General features: G+C 45.6%; 7 non-coding genes across 7 annotated transcripts; all 7 read right to left on the bottom strand.

Moving 5' to 3' along the window:
- Nucleotides 1-1,535: 1,535 nt before the first annotated feature.
- trnag-gcc (transfer RNA glycine (anticodon GCC)) lies at nt 1,536-1,606 on the bottom strand. Its single transcript has one exon. It is a non-coding gene; the product is annotated as a tRNA-Gly (tRNA).
- Nucleotides 1,607-4,127: 2,521 nt separating this feature from the next.
- trnag-gcc (transfer RNA glycine (anticodon GCC)) lies at nt 4,128-4,198 on the bottom strand. Its single transcript has one exon. It is a non-coding gene; the product is annotated as a tRNA-Gly (tRNA).
- A 1,646-nt stretch (nt 4,199-5,844) lies between these two features.
- Nucleotides 5,845-5,915, bottom strand: trnag-gcc (transfer RNA glycine (anticodon GCC)). Its single transcript has one exon. It is a non-coding gene; the product is annotated as a tRNA-Gly (tRNA).
- A 5,256-nt stretch (nt 5,916-11,171) lies between these two features.
- On the bottom strand, nt 11,172-11,242 carry trnag-gcc (transfer RNA glycine (anticodon GCC)). Its single transcript has one exon. It is a non-coding gene; the product is annotated as a tRNA-Gly (tRNA).
- An 864-nt stretch (nt 11,243-12,106) lies between these two features.
- On the bottom strand, nt 12,107-12,177 carry trnag-gcc (transfer RNA glycine (anticodon GCC)). The gene has a single exon. It is a non-coding gene; the product is annotated as a tRNA-Gly (tRNA).
- A 1,944-nt stretch (nt 12,178-14,121) lies between these two features.
- Nucleotides 14,122-14,192, bottom strand: trnag-gcc (transfer RNA glycine (anticodon GCC)). The gene has a single exon. It is a non-coding gene; the product is annotated as a tRNA-Gly (tRNA).
- Nucleotides 14,193-14,547: 355 nt separating this feature from the next.
- Nucleotides 14,548-14,618, bottom strand: trnag-gcc (transfer RNA glycine (anticodon GCC)). The gene has a single exon. It is a non-coding gene; the product is annotated as a tRNA-Gly (tRNA).
- Nucleotides 14,619-15,734: the final 1,116 nt, after the last annotated feature.

Below are 15,734 nucleotides of genomic sequence, written 5' to 3' on the forward strand. Positions count from 1 at the left end.
GTGGGTATCAGGAACGTCCAGATGGGACGAAGTAGAATGAAGGACCAATCATTATAAATAGATGACTGAGTTAGTGAGAGAGAGACACAGAAAGACACAAATGTCTGGTTGTTACAATAATAGCCATCCTCTTCTACATAGAATTGGGAAAACCATTGGCTGCGAATCAAGCAACAACCTCCCAAGTGGAAGGTGAGATCCCTACCACTGTTGGACCAATGGTCAGGTGACAAGGGTTTCAAATGGTTGAACGATGAATAAGTACCAATCAGACCAAGACCTCGGGATTACTAAGGCGCGGGAAACAGGAACGTCCGGATGGGATGATGTAGAAAGAAGTACCAATCATTATATATAGATGAGTGAGTGAGTGAAAGAGAGAGAGAGACAGACACAAATGTCTGGTTGTTACAATAATTCCCTTCCTCTTCTATATAGAACGGAGAAAAAAATTGGCCACGAATCAAGCAGACACCTTCGAGTGGCAGGTGAGATCTCTACCACTGTAGGACCAATGCTCAGGTCACAAGGGTTTCAAATGGTTGAACGATGAATAAGTACCAATCAGACCAAGACCTCGGGATTACTAAGGCGCGGGAAACAGGAACGTCCGGATGGGACGATGTAGAAAGAGGTACCAATCTTTACAGATAGATGAGTGAGTGAGAGAGAGAGACAGACACAAATGTGTGGTTGTTACAATAATAGCCATCCTCTTCTATATAGATCGGGGATAACCATTGGCCGCGAATAAAGCAACAACCTCCCGAGTGGAAGGTGAGATATCTACCACTGTAGCACAAATGCTCAGGTGACAAGGGTTTCAAGTGGATGAACGAGGAATAAGTTCCAATCATACCCAGACCTCGGGATAACTAGGGCACGGGAAACAGGAACGTCTGGATGGGACGATGTAGAAAGAGGTACCAATCTTTACAGATAGATGAGTGAGTGAGAGAGAGAGAGAGACAGACACAAATGTCTGGTTGTTACAATAATAGCCATCCTCTTCTACATAGAATGGGGAAAACCATTGGCCGCGAATCAAGCAACAACCTCCCGAGTGGAAGGTGAGATCTCTACCACTGTTGGACCAATGGTCAGGGGACAAGGGTTTGAAATGGTTGAACGATGAATAAGTACCAATCAGACCATGACCTCGGGATTACTAAGGCGCAGGAAACAGGAACGTCCGGATGGGATGATGTAGAAAGAAGTACCAATCATTATAGATTGATGAGTGAGTGAGTGAAAGAGAGAGAGAGACAGACACAAATGTCTGGTTGTTACAATAATAGCCATCCTCTTCTACATAGAATGGGGAAAACCATTGGCCGCGAATGAAGCAACAACCTCCCGAGTGGCAGGTGAGATCTCTACCACTGTCGGACCAATGCTCAGGTGACAAGGGTTTCAAGTGGATGAACGAGGAATAAGTACCGATGAGACTTAGATCTCGGGATTACTAAGTCAGGGTTACAGTAACGCCCGTATGGGACGATGTAATCATTGTCTTCTTTGCAGAACGAGGAAAATGCATTGGCCGGGAATCGAACCCGGGCCTCCCGCGTGGCAGGCGAGAATTCTACCACTGAACAACCAATGCTAAGGTTATGAAAATTTTAAGTGGTTGAATGGGAAAGAAGTACTAATCATTATAGATTATAGGATAGATGAGTGAGTGAGTGAGACAGACACAAATGTCTGGTTGTTGCAATTATTTGCCATCCTCTACTATATAGAACGGGGAAAACCATTGGCCGCGAATCAAGCAGACACCTCCCGAGTGGCAGGTGAGATCTCTACCAATGTAGGACCAATGCTCAGGTGACAAGTGTTTGAACCGGCTGAAGGAGGAATAAGTACCAATCAGAACTTTAACCCATAAAACATGAATGATGCAGCCAACACGAGCCAATGAGGCACAGACGAACCTCAAGATGGCATGATGCAGTCATCGTCGTCTATGCAGAAGGAGGAAAAAGTACCAATCAGACCCAGACCTCGGGATAACTAAGGCACGGGAAACAGGAACGTCCGGATGGGACGATGTACAAAGAGGTACCAATCTTTTTAGATAGATGAGTGAGTGAGAGAGAGAGACAGACACAAATGTCTGGTTGTTGCAATAATTTGCCATCCTGTTCTATATAGAACGGGGAAAACCATTGGCCGCGAATCGAGCAATGAATTCCTGCGTGGCAGCTGAGATCTCTACCACTGTAGGACCAATGCTCAGGTGACAAGGGTATCAAGTGGATGAACGAGGAATAAGTACCAATCAGACCAAGACCTCGGGATTACTAAGGCGCGGGAAACAGGAACGTCCGGATTGGATGATGTAGAAAGAAGTACCAATCTTTATAGATAGATGAGTGAGTGAGTGAAAGAGAGAGAGAGACAGACACAAATGTCTGGTTGTTACAGTAATAGCCAGCCTCTTCTACATAGAATGGGGAAAACCATTGGCAGCGAATCAAGCAACAACCTCCCGAGTGGAAGGTGAGATCTCTACCACTGTCGGACCAATGGTCAGGTGACAAGGGTTTCAAATGGTTGAACGATGAATAAGTACCAATCAGACTTAGACCTCGGGATTACTAAGGCGCGGGTATCAGGAACGTCCAGATGGGACGAAGTAGAAAGAAGTACCAATCATTATAAATAGATGACTGAGTTAGTGAGAGAGAGAGACAGACACAAATGTCTGGTTGTTACAATAATAGCCATCCTCTTCTATATAGATCGGGGATAACCATTGTCCGCGAATCAAGCAACAACCTCCCGAGTGGCCGGTGAGATCGCTACCACTGGCGGACCAATGCTCAGGTGACAAGGGTTTCAAGAGGATGAAAGAGGAATAAGTTCCAATCATACCAAGACCTCGGGATAACTAAGGCACTGGAAACAGGAACGTCCGGATGGGACGATGTAGAAAGAGGTACCAATCTTTATAGATAGATGAGTGAGTGAGAGAGAGAGACAGACACAAATGTCTGGTTGTTACAATAATAGCCATCCTCTTCTACATAGAATGGGGAAAACCATTGGCCGCGAATCAAGGAACAACCTCCCGAGTGGATGGTGAGATATCCACCACTGTAGCACAAATGCTCAGGTGACAAGGGTTTCAAGTGGATGAAAGAGGAATAAGTAACGATGAGACTTAGATCTCGGGATTACTAAGTCACAGGTTACAGTAACGTCCGGATGGGATGATGTAGAAAGAGGTACCAATCTTTATAGATAGATGAGTGAGTGAGAGAGAGAGACAGACACAAATGTGTGGTTGTTACAATAATAGCCATCCTCTTCTATATAGATCGGGGATAACCATTGGCCGCGAATCAAGCAACAACCTCCCGAGTGGAAGGTGAGATATCTACCACTGTAGCACAAATGCTCAGGTGACAAGGGTTTCAAGTGGATGAACGAGGAATAAGTTCCAATCATACCCAGACCTCGGGATAACTAGGGCACGGGAAACAGGAACGTCTGGATGGGACGATGTAGAAAGAGGTACCAATCTTTACAGATAGATGAGTGAGTGAGAGAGAGAGACAGACACAAATGTCTGGTTGTTACAATAATAGCCATCCTCTTCTACATAGAATGGGGAAAACCATTGGCCGCGAATCAAGCAACAACCTCCCGAGTGGAAGGTGAGATCTCTACCACTGTTGGACCAATGGTCAGGGGACAAGGGTTTGAAATGGTTGAACGAAGAATAAGTACCAATCAGACCATGACCTCGGGATTACTAAGGCGCAGGAAACAGGAACGTCCGGATGGGATGATGTAGAAAGAAGTACCAATCATTATAGATTGATGAGTGAGTGAGTGAAAGAGAGAGAGAGACAGACACAAATGTCTGGTTGTTACAATAATAGCCATCCTCTTCTACATAGAATGGGGAAAACCATTGGCCGCGAATGAAGCAACCACCTCCCGTGTGGCAGGTGAGATCTCTACCACTGTCGGACCAATGCTCAGGTGACAAGGGTTTCAAGTGGATGAACGAGGAATAAGTACCGATGAGACTTAGATCTCGGGATTACTAAGTCAGGGTTACAGTAACGCCCGTATGGGACGATGTAATCATTGTCTTCTTTGCAGAACGAGGAAAATGCATTGGCCGGGAATCGAACCCGGGCCTCCCGCGTGGCAGGCGAGAATTCTACCACTGAACAACCAATGCTAAGGTTATGAAAATCTTAAGTGGTTGAATGGGAAAGAAGTACTAATCTTTAAAGATAATTGGATAGATGAGTGAGTGAGTGAGACAGACACAAATGTCTGGTTGTTGCAATTATTTGCCATCCTCTACTATATAGAACGGGGAAAACCATTGGCCGCGAATCAAGCAGACACCTCCCGAGTGGCAGGTGAGATCTCTACCAATGTAGGACCAATGCTCAGGTGACAAATGTTTGAACCGGCTGAAGGAGGAATAAGTACCAATCAGAACTTTAACCCATAAAACATGAATGATGCAGCCAACACGAGCCAATGAGGCACAGACGAACCTCTGGATGGCACGATGCAGTCATCATCGTCTACGCAGAAGGAGGAAAAAGTACCAATCAGAACCAGACCTCGGGATAACTAAGGCACGGGAAACAGGAACGTCCGGATGGGACGATGTAGAAAGAGGTACCAATCTTTATAGATAGATGAGTGAGTGAGAGAGAGAGACAGACACAAATGTCTGGTTGTTGCAATTATTTGCCATCCTGTTCTATATAGAACGGGGAAAACCATTGGCCGCGAATCGAGCAATGAATTCCTGCGTGGCAGCTGAGATCTCTACCACTGTAGGACCAATGCTCAGGTGACAAGGGTATCAAGTGGATGAACGAGGAATAAGTACCAATCAGACCAAGACCTCGGGATTACTAAGGCGCGGGAAACAGGAACGTCCGGATGGGACGATGTAGAAAGAGGTACCAATCTTTATAGATAGATGAGTGAGTGAGAGAGAGAGACAGACACAAATGTGTGGTTGTTACAATAATAGCCATCCTCTTCTATATAGATCGGGGATAACCATTGGCCGCGAATCAAGCAACAACCTCCCGAGTGGAAGGTGAGATATCTACCACTGTAGCACAAATGCTCAGGTGACAAGGGTTTCAAGTGGATGAACGAGGAATAAGTTCCAATCATACCCAGACCTCGGGATAACTAGGGCACGGGAAACAGGAACGTCTGGATGGGACGATGTAGAAAGAGGTACCAATCTTTACAGATAGATGAGTGAGTGAGAGAGAGAGAGAGACAGACACAAATGTCTGGTTGTTACAATAATAGCCATCCTCTTCTACATAGAATGGGGAAAACCATTGGCCGCGAATCAAGCAACAACCTCCCGAGTGGAAGGTGAGATCTCTACCACTGTTGGACCAATGGTCAGGGGACAAGGGTTTGAAATGGTTGAACGATGAATAAGTACCAATCAGACCATGACCTCGGGATTACTAAGGCGCAGGAAACAGGAACGTTCGGATGGGATGATGTAGAAAGAAGTACCAATCATTATAGATTGATGAGTGAGTGAGTGAAAGAGAGAGAGAGACAGACACAAATGTGTGGTTGTTGCAATTATTTGCCATCCTCTACTATATAGAACGGGGAAAACCATTGGCGCGAATCAAGCAAAGGCCTCCCGAGTGGCAGGTGAGATCTCTACCACTGTTTGACCAATGCTCAGGTGACAAGGGTTTCAAGTGGATGAACGAGGAATAAGTACCGATGAGACTTAGATCTCGGGATTACTAAGTCAGGGTTACAGTAACGCCCGTATGGGACGATGTAATCATTGTCTTCTTTGCAGAACGAGGAAAATGCATTGGCCGGGAATCGAACCCGGGCCTCCCGCGTGGCAGGCGAGAATTCTACCACTGAACAACCAATGCTAAGGTTATGAAAATCTTAAGTGGTTGAATGGGAAAGAAGTACTAATCTTTAAAGATAATTGGATAGATGAGTGAGTGAGTGAGACAGACACAAATGTCTGGTTGTTGCAATTATTTGCCATCCTCTACTATATAGAACGGGGAAAACCATTGGCCGCGAATCAAGCAGACACCTCCCGAGTGGCAGGTGAGATCTCTACCAATGTAGGACCAATGCTCAGGTGACAAGGGTTTCGAGTAGTTGAACAAGGAATAAGTAACAATCATTATAGATAGATGAGTGAGTGAGTGACAGAGAGAGAGAGACAAATGTCTGGTTGTTACAATAATAGCCAACCTCTTCTATATTGAACGGAGAAAAAAATTGGCCGCGAGTCAAGCAGACACCTCCCGAGTGGCAGGTGAGATCTCTACCACTGTAGGACCAATTCTCAGGTGATAAGTGTTTGAACCGGCTGAAGGAGGAATAAGTACCAATCAGAACTTTAACCCATAAAACATGAATGATGCAGCCAACACGAGCCAATGAGGCACAGACGAACCTCTGGATGGCACGATGCAGTCATCGTCGTCTATGCAGAAGGAGGAAAAAGTACCAATCAGACCCAGACCTCGGGATAACTAAGGCACGGGAAACAGGAACGTCCGGATGGGACGATGTAGAAAGAGGTACCAATCTTTTTAGATAGATGAGTGAGTGAGAGAGAGAGACAGACACAAATGTCTGGTTGTTGCAATTATTTGCCATCCTGTTCTATATAGAACGGGGAAAACCATTGGCCGCGAATCGAGCAATGAATTCCTGCGTGGCAGCTGAGATCTCTACCACTGTAGGACCAATGCTCAGGTGACAAGGGTATCAAGTGAATGAACGAGGAATAAGTACCAATCAGACCAAGACCTCGGGATTACTAAGGCGCGGGAAACAGGAACATCCGGATGGGACGATGTAGAAAGAGGTACCAATCTCTATAGATAGATGAGTGAGTGAGAGAGAGAGACAGACACAAATGTCTGGTTGTTACAATAATAGCCATCCTCTTCTACATAGAATGGGGAAAACCATTGGCCGCGAATCAAGCAACAACCTCCCTAGTGGAAGGTGAGATCTCTACCACTGTCGGACCAATGGTCAGGTGACAAGGGTTTCAAATGGTTGAACGATGAATAAGTACCAATCAGACTTAGACCTCAGGATTACTAAGGCGCGGGTATCAGGAACGTCCAGATGGGACGAAGTAGAAAGAAGTACCAATCATTATAAATAGATGATTGAGTTAGTGAGAGAGAGAGACAGACACAAATGTCTGGTTGTTACAATAATAGCCATCCTCTTCTATATAGATCGGGGATAACCATTGTCCGCGAATCAAGCAACAACCTCCCGAGTGGCCGGTGAGATCGCTACCACTGGCGGACCAATGCTCAGGTGACAAGGGTTTCAAGAGGATGAAAGAGGAATAAGTTCCAATCATACCCAGACCTCGGGATAACTAAGGCACTGGAAACAGGAACGTCCGGATGGGACGATGTAGAAAGAGGTACCAATCTTTATAGATAGATGAGTGAGTGAGAGAGAGAGACAGACACAAATGTCTGGTTGTTACAATAATAGCCATCCTCTTCTACATAGAATGGGGAAAACCATTGGCCGCGAATCAAGCAACAACCTCGCGAGTGGAAGGTGAGATCTCTACCACTGTCGGACCAATGGTCAGGTGACAAGGGTTTGAAATGGTTGAACGATGAATAAGTACCAATCAGACCAAGACCTCGGGATTACTAAGGCGCGGGAAACAGGAACGTCCGGATGGGATGATGTAGAAAGAAGTACCAATCATTATAGATAGATGAGTGAGTGAGTGAAAGAGAGAGAGAGACAGACTCAAATGTCTGGTTGTTACAATAATAGCCATCCTCTTCTATATAGATCGAGGATAACCATTGGCCTCGAATCAAGCAACAACCTCCCGAGTGGATGGTGAGATCTCTACCACTGTAGCACAAATGCTCAGGTGACAAGGGTTTCAAGTGGATGAAAGAGGAATAAGTACCGATGAGACTTAGATCTCGGGATTACTAAGTCACGGGTTACAGTAACGCCCGTATGGGACGATGTAATCATTGTCGTCTTTGCAGAACGAGGAAAATGCATTGGCCGTGAATCGAACCCAGGCCTCCCGCGTAGCAGCCGAGAATTCTACCTCTGAACAACCAATGCTCAGGTTATGAAAATCTTAAGTGGTTGAATGGGAAAGAAGTACTAATCATTAAAGATAATTGGATAGATGAGTGAGTGAGTGAGACAGACACAAATGTCTGGTTGTAGCAATTATTTGCCATCCTCTACTATATAGAACGGGGAAAACCATTGGCCGCGAATCAAGCAGACACCTCCCGAGTGGCAGGTGAGATCTCTACCACTGTAGGACCAATGCTCAGGTGACAAGTGTTTGAACCGGCTGAAGGAGGAATAAGTACCAATCAGAACTTTAACCCATAAAACATGAATGATGCAGCCAACACGAGCCAATGAGGCACAGACGAACCTCTGGATGGCACGATGCAGTCATCGTCGTCTATGCAGAAGGAGGAAAAAGTACCAATCAGACCCAGACCTCGGGATAACTAAGGCACGGGAAACAGGAACGTCCGGATGGGACGATGTAGAAAGAGGTACCAATCTTTTTAGATAGATGAGTGAGTGAGAGAGAGAGACAGAAACAAATGTCTGGTGGTTGCAATTATTTGCCATCCTGTTCTATATAGAACGGGGAAAACCATTGGCCGCGAATCGAGCAATGAATTCCTGCGTGGCAGCTGAGATCTCTACCACTGTAGGACCAATGCTCAGGTGACAAGGGTATCAAGTGGATGAACGAGGAATAAGTACCAATCAGACCAAGACCTCGGGATTACTAAGGCGCGGGAAACAGGAACGTCCGGATGGGACGATGTAGAAAGAGGTACCAATCTTTATAGATAGATGAGTGAGTGAGAGAGAGAGACAGACACAAATGTGTGGTTGTTACAATAATAGCCATCCTCTTCTATATAGATCGGGGATAACCATTGGCCGCGAATCAAGCAACAACCTCCCGAGTGGAAGGTGAGATATCTACCACTGTAGCACAAATGCTCAGGTGACAAGGGTTTCAAGTGGATGAACGAGGAATAAGTTCCAATCATACCCAGACCTCGGGATAACTAGGGCACGGGAAACAGGAACGTCTGGATGGGACGATGTAGAAGTAGGTACCAATCTTTACAGATAGATGAGTGAGTGAGAGAGAGAGAGAGACAGACACAAATGTCTGGTTGTTGCAATTATTTGCCATCCTCTACTATATAGAACGAGGAAAACCATTGGCCGCGAATCAAGTAAAGGCCTCCCGAGTGGCAGGTGAGGTCTCTACGTCTGTAGGACCAATGCTCAGGTGACAAGGGTTTCGAGTAGTTGAACAAGGAATAAGTAACAATCATTATAGATAGATGAGTGAGTGAGTGAAAGAGAGAGAGAGACAGACACAAATGTCTGGTTGTTACAATAATAGCCATCCTCTTCTATATAGATCGAGGATAACCATTGGCCGCGAATCAAGCAACAACCTCCCGAGTGGCAGGTGAGATCTCTACTACTGTCGGACCAATGGTCAGGTGACAAGGGTTTGAAATGGTTGAACGATGAATAAGTACCAATCAGACCAAGACCTCGGGATTACTAAGGCGCGGGAAACGGGAACGTATGTATGGGATGATGTAGAAAGAGGTACCAATCTTTATAGATAGATGAGTGAGTGAGAGAGAGAGACAGACACAAATGTCTTGTTGTTGCAATAATAGCCATCCTCTTCTACATAGAATGGGGAAAACCATTGGCCGCGAATCGAGCAATGAATTCCTGCGTGGCAGCTGAGATCTCTACCACTGTAGGACCAATGCTCAGGTGACAAGGGTATCAAGTGGATGAACGAGGAATAAGTACCAATCAGACCAAGACCTCGGGATTACTAAGGCGCGGGAAACAGGAACGTCCGGATGGGATGATGTAGAAAGAAGTACCAATCATTATAGATAGATGAGTGAGTGAGTGAAAGAGAGAGAGAGACAGACACAAATGTCTGGTTGTTACAATAATAGCCATCCTTTTCTACATAGAATGGGGAAAACCATTGGCCGCGAATCATGCAACAACCTCCCGAATGGAAGGTGAGATCTCTACCACTGTCGGACCAATGGTCAGGTGACAAGGGTTTCAAATGGTTGAACGATGAATAAGTACCAATCAGACTTAGACCTCGGGATAACTAAGGCACGGGAAACAGGAACGTCCGGATGGGACGATGTAGAAAGAGGTACCAATCTCTATAGATAGATGAGTAAGTGAGAGAGAGAGACAGACACAAATGTCTGGTTGTTACAATAATAGCAATCCTCTTCTACATAGAATGGGGAAAACCATTGGCCGCGAATCAAGCAACAACCTCCCTAGTGGAAGGTGAGATCTCTACCACTGTCGGACCAATGGTCAGGTGACAAGGGTTTCAAATGGTTGAACGATGAATAAGTACCAATCAGACTTAGACCTCGGGATTACTAAGGCGCGGGTATCAGGAACGTCCAGATGGGACGAAGTAGAAAGAAGTACCAATCATTATAAATAGATGACTGAGTTAGTGAGAGAGAGAGACAGACACAAATGTCTGGTTGTTACAATAATAGCCATCCTCTTTTATATAGATCGAGGATAACCATTGGCCGCGAATCAAGCAACAACCTCCCGTGTGGCAGGTGAGATCTCTACTACTGTCGGACCAATGGTCAGGTGACAAGGGTTTGAAATGGTTGAACGATGAACAGGTACCAATCAGACCAAGACCTCGGGATTACTAAGGCGCGGGAAACAGGAACGTCCGGATGGGATGATGTAGAAAGAAGTACCAATCATTATAGATAGATGAGTGAGTGAGTGAAAGAGAGAGAGAGACAGACACAAATGTCTGGTTGTTACAATAATAGCCATCCTCTTCTACATAGAATGGGGAAAACCATTGGCCGCGAATGAAGCAACAACCTCCCGAGTGGCAGGTGAGATCTCTACCACTGTCGGACCAATGCTCAGGTGACAAGGGTTTCAAGTGGATGAACGAGGAATAAGTACAGATGAGACTTAGATCTCGGGATTACTAAGTCAGGGTTATAGTAACGCCCGTATGGGACGATGTAATCATTGTCTTCTTTGCAGAACGAGGAAAATGCATTGGCCGGGAATCGAACCCGGGCCTCCCGCGTGGCAGGCGAGAATTCTACCACTGAACAACCAATGCTCAGGTTTTGAAAATTTTAAGTGGTTGAATGGGAAAGAAGTACTAATCATAATAGATAATAGGATAGATGAGTGAGTGAGTGAGACAGACACAAATGTCTGGTTGTTGCAATTATTTGCCATCCTCTACTATATAGAACGAGGAAAACCATTGGCCGCGAATCAAGTAAAGGTCTCCCGAGTGGCAGGTGAGGTCTCTACGTCTGTAGGACCAATGCTCAGGTGACAAGGGTTTCGAGTAGTTGAACAAGGAATAAGTAACAATCATTATAGATAGATGAGTGAGTGAGTGAAAGAGAGAGAGAGACAGACACAAATGTCTGGTTGTTACAATAATAGCCATCCTCTTCTATATAGATCGAGGATAACCATTGGCCGCGAATCAAGCAACAACCTCCCGAGTGGCAGGTGAGATCTCTACTACTGTCGGACCAATGGTCAGGTGACAAGGGTTTGAAATGGTTGAACGATGAATAAGTACCAATCAGACCAAGACCTCGGGATTACTAAGGCGCGGGAAACGGGAACGTATGTATGGGATGATGTAGAAAGAGGTACCAATCTTTATAGATAGATGAGTGAGTGAGAGAGAGAGACAGACACAAATGTCTGGTTGTTGCAATAATAGCCATCCTCTTCTACATAGAATGGGGAAAACCATTGGCCGCGAATGAAGCAACAACCTCCCGAGTGGCAGGTGAGATCTCTACCACTGTCGGACCAATGCTCAGGTGACAAGGGTTTCAAGTGGATGAATGAGGAATAAGTACCGATGAGACTTAGATCTCGGGATTACTAAGTCAGGGTTACAGTAACGCCCGTATGGGACGATGTAATCATTGTCTTCTTTGCAGAACGAGGAAAATGCATTGGCCGGGAATCGAACCCAGGCCTCCCGCGTGGCAGGCGAGAATTCTACCACTGAACAACCAATGCTCAGGTTATGAAAATCTTAAGTGGTTGAATGGGAAAGAAGTACTAATCATTAAAGATAATTGGATAGATGGGTGAGTGAGTGAGACAGACACAAATGTCTGGTTGTAGCAATTATTTGCCATCCTCTACTATATAGAACGGGGAAAACCATTGGCCGCGAATCAAGCAGACACCTCCCGAGTGGCAGGTGAGATCTCTACCACTGTAGGACCAATGCTCAGGTGACAAGTGTTTGAACCGGCTGAAGGAGGAATAAGTACCAATCAGAACTTTAACCCATAAAACATGAATGATGCAGCCAACACGAGCCAATGAGGCACAGACGAACCTCTGGATGGCACGATGCAGTCATCGTCGTCTATGCAGAAGGAGGAAAAAGTACCAATCAGACCCAGACCTCGGGATAACTAAGGCACGGGAAACAGGAACGTCCGGATGGGACGATGTAGAAAGAGGTACCAATCTTTTTAGATAGATGAGTGAGTGAGAGAGAGAGACAGACACAAATGTCTGGTTGTTGCAATTATTTGCCATCCTGTTCTATATAGAACGGGGAAAACCATTGGCCGCGAATCGAGCAATGAATTCCTGCGTGGCAGCTGAGATCTCTACCACTGTAGGACCAATGCTCAGGTGACAAGGGTATCAAGTGGATGAACGAGGAATAAGTACCAATCAGACCAAGACCTCGGGATTACTAAGGCGCGGGAAACAGGAACGTCCGGATGGGATGATGTAGAAAGAAGTACCAATCATTATAGATAGATGAGTGAGTGAGTGAAAGAGAGAGAGAGACAGACACAAATGTCTGGTTGTTACAATAATAGCCATCCTTTTCTACATAGAATGGGGAAAACCATTGGCCGCGAATCAAGCAACAACCTCCCGAATGGAAGGTGAGATCTCTACCACTGTCGGACCAATGGTCAGGTGACAAGGGTTTCAAATGGTTGAACGATGAATAAGTACCAATCAGACTTAGACCTCGGGATAACTAAGGCACGGGAAACAGGAACGTCCGGATGGGACGATGTAGAAAGAGGTACCAATCTCTATAGATAGATGAGTAAGTGAGAGAGAGAGACAGACACAAATGTCTGGTTGTTACAATAATAGCCATCCTCTTCTACATAGAATGGGGAAAACCACTGGCCGCGAATCAAGCAACAACCTCCCTAGTGGAAGGTGAGATCTCTACCACTGTCGGACCAATGGTCAGGTGACAAGGGTTTCAAATGGTTGAACGATGAATAAGTACCAATCAGACTTAGACCTCGGGATTACTAAGGCGCGGGTATCAGGAACGTCCAGATGGGACGAAGTAGAAAGAAGTACCAATCATTATAAATAGATGACTGAGTTAGTGAGAGAGAGAGACAGACACAAATGTCTGGTTGTTACAATAATAGCCATCCTCTTCTATATAGATCGAGGATAACCATTGGCCGCGAATCAAGCAACAACCTCCCGTGTGGCAGGTGAGATCTCTACTACTGTCGGACCAATGGTCAGGTGACAAGGGTTTGAAATGGTTGAACGATGAACAGGTACCAATCAGACCAAGACCTCGGGATTACTAAGGCGCGGGAAACAGGAACGTCCGGATGGGATGATGTAGAAAGAAGTACCAATCATTATAGATAGATGAGTGAGTGAGTGAAAGAGAGAGAGAGACAGACACAAATGTCTGGTTGTTACAATAATAGCCATCCTCTTCTACATAGAATGGGGAAAACCATTGGCCGCGAATCAAGCAACAACCTCCCGAGTGGCAGGTGAGATCTCTACCACTGTCGGACCAATGCTCAGGTGACAAGGGTTTCAAGTGGATGAACGAGGAATAAGTACCGATGAGACTTAGATCTGGGGATTACTAAGTCACGGGTTACAGTAACGTCCGGATGGGACGATGTAATCATTGTCTTCTTTGCTGAACGAGGAAAATGCATTGGCCGGGAATCGAACCCGGGCCTCCCGCGTGGCAGGCGAGAATTCTTCCACTGAACAACCAATGCTCAGGTTATGAAAATATTAAGTGGTTGAATGGGAAAGAAGTACCAATCATTAAAGATAATTGGATAGATGAGTGAGTGAGTGAGACAGACACAAATGTGTGGTTGTTGCAATTATTTGCCATCCTCTACTATATAGAACGGGGAAAACCATTGGCGCGAATCAAGCAAAGGCCTCCCGAGTGGCAGGTGAGATCTCTACCACTGTTTGACCAATGCTCAGGTGACAAGGGTTTCAAGTGGATGAACGAGGAATAAGTACCGATGAGACTTAGATCTCGGGATTACTAAGTCACTGGTTACAATAACGTCCGGATGGGACGATGTAATCATTGTCTTCTTTGCAGAACGAGGAAAATGCATTGGCCGGGAATCGAACCCAGGCCTCCCGCGTGGCAGGCGAGAACTCTATCACTGAACAACCAATGCTCAGGTTATGAAAATCTTAAGTGGTTGAATGGGAAAGAAGTACTAATCATTATAGATAATTGGATAGATGAGTGAGTGAGTGAGACAGACACAAATGTCTGGTTGTTGCAATTATTTGCCATCCTCTACTATATAGAACGGGGAAAACCATTGGCCGCGAATCAAGCAAAGGCCTCCCGAGTGGCAGGTGAGGTCTCTACGTCTGTAGGACCAATGCTCAGGTGACAAGGGTTTCGAGTAGTTGAACAAGGAATAAGTAACAATCATTATAGATAGATGAGTGAGTGAGTGACAGAGAGAGAGAGAGAGACAAATGTCTGGTTGTTACAATAATAGCCAACCTCTTCTATATAGAACGGAGAAAAAAATTGGCCGCGAGTCAAGCAGACACCTCCCGAGTGGCAGGTGAGATCTCTACCACGGTAGGACCAATTCTCAGGTGATAAGTGTTTGAACCGGCTGAAGGAGGAATAAGTACCAATCAGAACTTTAACCCATAAAACATGAATGATGCAGCCAACACGAGCCAATGAGGCACAGACGAACCTCTGGATGGCACGATGCAGTCATCGTCGTCTATGCAGAAGGAGGAAAAAGTACCAATCAGACCCAGACCTCAGGATTACAAAGGCGCGGGTATCAGGAACGTCCAGATGGGACGAAGTAGAAAGAAGTACCAATCATTATATATAGATGAGTGAGTGAGTGAAAGAGAGAGAGAGACAGACACAAATGTCTGGTTGTTACAATAATTCCCATCCTCTTCTATATAGAACGGAGAAAAAAATTGGCCACGAATCAAGCAGACACCTCCGAGTGGCAGGTGAGATCTCTACCACTGTAGGACCAATGCTCAGGTCACAAGGGTTTCAAATGGTTGAAAGAGGAATAAGTACCAATCAGACCCAGACCTCGGGATAACTAAGGCACGGGAAACAGGAACGTCCGGATGGGACGATGTAGAAAGAGGTACCAATCTTTATAGATAGATGAGTGAGTGAGAGAGAGAGACAGACACAAATGTCTGGTTGTTGCAATTATTTGCCATCCTGTTCTATATAGAACGGGGAAAACCATTGGCCGCGAATCGAGCAATGAATTCCTGCGTGGCAGCTG

Source organism: Amia ocellicauda, chromosome 20 (assembly GCF_036373705.1).
Source record: "Amia ocellicauda isolate fAmiCal2 chromosome 20, fAmiCal2.hap1, whole genome shotgun sequence".
NCBI classification, from domain to species: domain Eukaryota; kingdom Metazoa; phylum Chordata; class Actinopteri; order Amiiformes; family Amiidae; genus Amia; species Amia ocellicauda.